Raw genomic sequence first — 7381 nt, 5'->3', positions numbered from 1 at the left:
GCTCCTGATGCTATGCGGCCCACTTCCTGCATTTGTCACCACATCACACAACACCTTCTTCTCTGAGTTGCAAGCCCAGCTGTGCGTCTCATGCCCCAGGCCACCACCCACTGTCACATAAAGCACACAGCTTGGACAAAGACTGTGACACAGCAGACATACGCCGCTGCCACCGCCACTGTCGTGGCACAACCCCGCCTCGCAGCAGTCAGCTGCCTTCACCTGCTGGTTGCAGCACATGCACACCGGAACATAAACGCAGGGGCTGTCAAGCTCACGGACCATCTGTGACTAACCGCCCGCCACACGCCTTCTCTGGCCACACCCAGGTGTCTATGTGGTCTGTGCCAAGGTCATAGACCAGCTGCGTCTACCTGCCAAACGCTGCATCCCCACCACCACATCCTGTGACAGAGGCCCAGCTGTTGCTCTGCATCGCACACTGCTATGTTTCGCTCCTAAGTCACGTGGTGGGCATCGACGTCCATGCAATCTGTTGTCAGACAGGCGCCTCTGAACACCCTTGTCACCTACATTCTACACTCGCATCATCAGTGACCGATGATCCAGAACTGCACTCAACATCACTTACCTGGCATCTGCCTCTCGGGGGGGGGGGGGGGGGGGAGGGGTCTATGGGGTCTTATTTTGAAATCATTGAAAGAAACTAATTCAAATATTTCGGTTTTGAAAAGGGTCGGCCCGAGCAGTTGCTACGAAGGCACTTGTATATGGTTTACCACTATCAAGCAAGTTTTGAGTGACATATCTAATATCATGAATCAAAAGGAAGAGTGTGGTAATCAAGCTTACGGACTAGTTTCGAAGATGGTAAGTTGATAAAGAGAATAATGACTATTGCTTTGAATGAAATCCTAGAAGGCTTGCGAGAGACAAACGCTTCCTTGCAGTCGTCTGATCAAGACACGGGGTACACCCTTTATAAATCGTTAGACGGGTACATCCCAGCATTGCAGTCCACATTCTCAGATACTGATGCAAAAGCTAAAGTGCCGATCGGCTGTGAAGAATAGAAGCAACAAACTTCAAGGTGACGCAAGCAAAACAGAAAGTGTGACCAACTCAGGGGTCTGCTACACTCGATGCAGCATTTTGAAGTTTAGTTCTTTATTGTCATAATTGATAATAAGCCATCTGCATTAGTAACTAGGCGCATGGAAGCATACCATTAGGTGACTGGTGTATTCAGAGTACTTTAACAGCAGACGAGATATTGAAAAGAATTTTAATCACCTTCAATGTTTAACCCAGACGATTTGGAAGGAAGCCTTGGTGACGAACTGGCGCAGTTTGTGAAGCTGCTCAAAATAGATGTGACTGCTGCTATAGACGGCAAAAAGGGCAGTCCCTGGAACTGCAGTTTTATAAAGTTACAATGGAAAATTATTTGAAATTGTGTTTCCCAAATATAGAAATAAACTTATTGTAGGCGTTTGATGATCACCAACTGCAAGCTATTTCAAAGAGCATTAAAAATGAGTTAAGGAACACCAAATGGAACAAGAACATCTAAATGATCTCACTTTAATGAACATTGAATGTGATTTGCTTAGCCACACTGATTTGACTAATGTTACCTCTAATTTTTCCAAATTAAATCGAGAATAGTTTGTTCGTAAAGTGCTGTTTTATTTTATATCCTAAATCTTTTTGAGGCCTAAAGCAAACCAAGGGCCTCTTCTTAGTATTTGCTACGAGACCCGCTCTGGCGTCATCCAAAATTGCAACAGTGACAGTGACAAAAATCGCCCAGAGTGAGTCGTGGGATTGTTGACGGTATTGTGTCAGCCATACGGCGCTTGCGAAGATCAGTTTGTTATGTCTGGTGTAGCTGATACAGTATTCCTGAATAGAGTTATTTCTCAAGTAAGAACAAATATCGTACTAGTAGGTAATATGAACACGTGCTAAGGAGTGTTACGCGTTTATCGGTATCACATGCACGGAACACTATTAGTTCAATAATATAGTGTTGCAGACAATACGTTTAGTACTTCTTTCTTCAGTGATATAAGTAAGGACTTTTTTATATCTTATAAACGTTTTCTGCTATCTGCAGAGCGCAAGATGAAACGACTAACAGATGGAAATGCTCACTGTTATGAAAGCTTAGAATCAGAAGCAATATTGCTTTATTGACTAGAGCCGCATGTGAATCTCTTGGAATGCGGAAACTATACGTTAGATTAGATTGGATTTACTTTCATGCCAGTTGATCCATAGTGAGGAGGCCCTCCAGGATGTGGAACATGTCACAAAAACAATAAGACATGACAAATATTTACAACTGAAACAAATAAGCTAATAAATATGGTAATGCGGTTTTTGTGGAATGCGTGTAGACGGCTACCGTAACAAAGTTGTGTGTGAGTTCGTTCGTCCAGGTGTAAAAAAGGAGAGACGCCCTTATTTTCACCCAGAGGCAAAAAGTTTTTCATTGTCCTTCATTATTGTTCTGCAGCCAAGATATGTTCTCAGTTTGGGATATTGCTGTAGTTATTACAGTTTTTTCATGCGTTTATATTCTCATATGGATACTGAATTTCAGTAATATTTTTACATTTTTTGATTAGTGGACTGGTATGGTTATTAATTCGAGTGCTCACAAAATTTTAAGTAAGAAATTGATTAAACTGCACTGTAGACACATCGTTTGCAGAAATTTTGCGGCACTCGGTTGCAGTTAATCCATTTACTTCTCAGCATTTGCAGAGCATACGCTATAGAATACTGTCTCATCGACTCTGTGGAGATGGAAAATGTAGGAAATGTCAGTAAAACGGACGAAGTAGAGATGTGATTTCAACAAAAGAAACTATTAGGCTAAAACACACCAGATCGTATCGCGTAAGTGGATATGATCAGTTTAGGCCAATAAGATATTATTTTTCAATTGTGCGATACCATTACAGCCTATTCATTTAATACTTAAAAGTGGCAGGAAGTACAAAATCTGGCGAAGAAAGTCTGTTCGTCAACTAAGTTGAATCCAAATTCTGCATTTGAATAGATTTTATCACAATGTTCCAGCAATCGGCCCATGATTATTTTCCTTACTTTAAAATTAACACAGTTATTCTTCATATTTTTTATTTCTTTTGGTATCAGAAACATAATATTCACAGAAATTAACCCACATAAACTATTAAACTTTTGGTGCTTCACCATCAGATCCATCCAAACAGGCTGAACGGAATTCTATATTCTCATTGTAGTCGGAAGACTCGTCATGTGAGAGTCAGCAATTCGGTTAATATTTAAGGTAATTCTCATTTATTGTTCGATGTCATTTGCGTATTTTTTATTGGATTGCCATCAACTGGCCCAACTTTTGTGGAAAAGTGATGATTTTCTGAGTACAGTTTGACAGAGTGCATAATTAATCGTTATTGTTTAAAAAAAAAACCTTTTTCCTTGAATGGACTAATGTTGCCCCATTGCACGACAACTTTACCCCATTTACAGTTTTATTTTTAGAAAATTCTGTAAGATGATATAAGGTAGAAAAAAATGCGGTTAAAGTTATGAACTGGTATTTTACGGAATATTTTACTCAATGAAAATGTTATACGTAGGAGTGCAAAACAAGTAGGGGAAGTGTCAGTTTACGTACGAGATCAGAGAAGAGTGAAGTTAGCCGGGACCAAAGCACAGTAATATCCTCTCCTAATTGTCTTGGGCTCAATTATTCTCGTTTTTTATCTGAAAATCATAGGTCATTACATCTTCTTTCCCTTCTGCTGGCCACTTCCAAAAATTCATAGGTTTTTCCCATGCATCACTTAAAATTTTTTGGTTTCTTCTGCTGTGACAAAACAAACAGGTTTGACTGACAAGGGAACCTCCCCATCGCACCCCCCTCAGATTTAGTTATAAGTTGGCACAGTGGATAGGCCTTGATAAACTGAACACAGATCAATTGAGAAAACAGGAAGAAGTTGTGTGGAACTGTGAAAAAATAAGCAAAATATACAAACTGAGTAGTCCATGGATCACATAGGTAACATCATGAGAGTGTGAGCTCATGAGTGTCGTGGTCCAGTGGTAGCGTGAGCAGCTGCTAAAAGAGAGGTCCCTAGTTCGAGTCTTACCTCGAGTGAAAATTTTACTTTCTTTATTTTTGCATAGTTATTATCTGTCCGTTCGTTCACTGACGTCTCTGTTCACTGTAATAAGCTTAGTGTCTTTGTTTTGCGACCGCATCGCAAAACCGTAGACGAAAGGACGTGCCTCTCCAATGGGAACCGAAAACATTTGATCGCAAGGTCATAGGTCAACTGATTCCTCCACAGGAAAACATGTCTGATATATTCTATACGACACTGGTGACGGCATGTGCGTCACATGACAGGAATATGTTGTCGACCCACCTACTTGTACACTTGGCGAATGGGTACAAAGATTCTTCTACCTTGCCCGATTTAGGTTTTCTTGTGGATAATCACTCCCAAAAAAGTGATGAAAACATAAGAGTTTGTCACATAAACTGAAAATAAAAAATTAAACTTTTGACTCGATGGAATATTTGAACCAAGGACCTTTCGTTCCGCAGCTGCTCACGTTACCACGAGACCACAGCACTCCTGCGTCCCTAATGTCCTTGATATTACATATGTTCCCATGAACTACTCAGTTTGTATATTTTGCTTATTTTTTCACAGTTACACACAACTTCTTCATGTTTTCTCAATTGATCTGTGTTCAGTTTTTCAAGGCCTATCCACTGTGCCAACTTATAACTAAATCTGAGGGGGGTGCAATGGGGAGGTTCCCTTGTGAGTAGAGGTATCCATTATAACTGACTGCAGAATCATTGTTTTCTTTCTGTTAATCTTTCGTGATTGGCCCTCTTATTGAGTAGGGTTCTCATTTGTGTCACAACCTTTTTGCCCACACTCCATGTCATCACGTACAGAATCATTCATACTCGTCACTAGGGGAGCCGAAACATCAGTAATTTTTCTTGGCCTTCACACCATTGTCTTTTTCTCATTTACAGGTGAGTCAAGCATTTGCACTTCCACGTCTGCAGGTGTAATTCCTCTCCCAGGCTCCACATTCACCAATTTCCTTTTGTTTTAGCACACAACAGATGTAGCCTTTGCTCTCTTACTAATTACGATTTCATGGAATGGTTCACTGACACATTCAATTTTCACAGACCTTGCAGCACCAAAAAGCCTTTGAGAACAACATTTGCATCCAAAGGATAGATGTCACAACTTCTACAACTTTAAACCATGTTTTCTTCTTTGCCTTGTGGAGATGAGATTCTGTCACTAGCTTCTTAATAATTTTGGGAACCCGTCATTAGGCATAGTCCTCAATTTTTCTCCATACTTAATTTTGTGCCATGAATAAGTGTATTTACTGAAACTGGGGCAGCTTTGGTCTGGGACAAAGTTGTTCTGGACAGCTTATATTGCAGCCCCAAGTGTGATTTTGAAATGTTGTAAGACAGCACACAGAAATTAAGCTTTATGAAAGGGATCATATTATTTGTAATTAAATAACATTGATGAACAGGTACTTATTCAAATTTTAAGGGTGAAGTTAAGATCCACACACAAGGGAGTTGTTATAGGACTTTAACACAACCAAAGAGGGGAATCCCTTGTAACAGTGCTTCCAACATGAAAACAGAGTTGGAAACCAGTGTGACCAATTTAAGACTTGAGATTATACATACTACTGAAGAGTATAGAATACCTGGATTTCCAGTGTCTTCGGCATAATCTCTGGAGGGAAATAATACATCTTCTTTCTGTATGTGGATGAAAGTTGCCTTAAAGGGCCAAAGATGGCCCATTTTACAGCACATGTTTTGATCACTTAGGATCATGAAATATCTAAGTAGTTGCATCAGCAACATGTCTTGTTTACTCATAATACATGTCAGGGTCCTGGAAGATGATCCTGAATGAGTGAAACATGTAATCTAATTTATAATATGCAACTGAGACCATCAACAATTGAGAATTATCTTGAATTCTATATTCACTAGAATAAAACCAAGACAAGCTCTCGAGACATCTATTACCCCACAAAAGAAAGAAAGAAGATTAGACTTTGACACTTTCAGTCTTAGAAGTTCTTTAAAACAGAGCACTGACTAAGATAGAGGCAGAGGGAGCAGGGAGTTTACCCTCTCCTTGTTGGAATAACTGTTCCTGTATTTTCCAGAATGGCTTTTGGGAAACGACAGAAAACGTATCCCAGACATTTGAATCCTGGCAAATTCTAAATAAACCAACGGAAGGAATTGTAGGAGAGAGCATAACATTCCATCAGTCTTTACTAGAAATGGAGTGCAAACTCAGACTGTGTAAAGATGGGAAAGAAAATCAGCTGTGGCCCACTATGACAAACAAAACGGACGTATAGCCTACATCACTTGATTGTGGAGTACAGTAAGCAAACAAAAACATGAATCTGAATGCCTGAATAGGGTTTCGACCTCATTCCTTCTGAGTGCATATGTGGTGCCTCAACCAGTTCACATCTGGCTCAGCTCATCCAATAGCACATCAAAAATTTTCAGTAGTGTAAGCAGTGAAAATTAATTGTTTTGAAATGATACATAAGATACAATCAAGCTATTCTGTTCAATGTATTAATTTATCCCTGAGCTCTAATCCTACATGAAATCTAGAAGAGTGCTTGTGGTGTTTAACCCCCCCCCCCCCGCCGCCCCCCATTCCGTATTTCATGGGAACCACTGACTTCGATGTAAGAGCTGCATTGTGTACTAGTGTCAACCATCATGAAACCACAATCAAGATGATACACTTGTAGGTCGTAAGTAGTTCTTTCCCAAATCAACTATTTCTTTTTAACTAAATATGCTGTCCAAGTATGTTGTTCACTTTGAAAGTGATATGGCTGTCTGCTGAAGATTGAGGAAATCTAGTGGGTTATTGTTATGGATTGTACGAATTTACAGCAGTTTACTGTACACTTTCATATAACACAAAGTGTGTTGTAAATACTAGCATTTTCTTTTAATAAATTGAAGCTTGTTCACTATAATATTTTCAAACATTGTCAAATTTTATAAAAAAATTCTAGATAAATTTCCACTCTGCCCATTGAGAAGGAATTTTGGACACTTGCTTTATCGGTTACGTTATTCGTACAGAAGTTTATATGTGTACTAAGTGTTATTCCTTGTATGACACAATCTGGGGTATGCTCCCGTCTCGCTCATCTTCAATTTTGTTGAAATTTATGCAGATTGTACCTCACAAATCTGTACGAACTTCCACCAAGTGTCAGCATCATCCACGTTCTAGTGTAGATGCTAGAGCCCCTTTTCATAAGAAATGAAGATAGTTTCTATCTCACGGTTTTGAAACATTAC

This window comes from Schistocerca americana, chromosome 2 (assembly GCF_021461395.2).
Source record: "Schistocerca americana isolate TAMUIC-IGC-003095 chromosome 2, iqSchAmer2.1, whole genome shotgun sequence".
NCBI lineage: Eukaryota > Metazoa > Arthropoda > Insecta > Orthoptera > Acrididae > Schistocerca > Schistocerca americana.
This window is presented reverse-complemented; position numbering follows the sequence as displayed.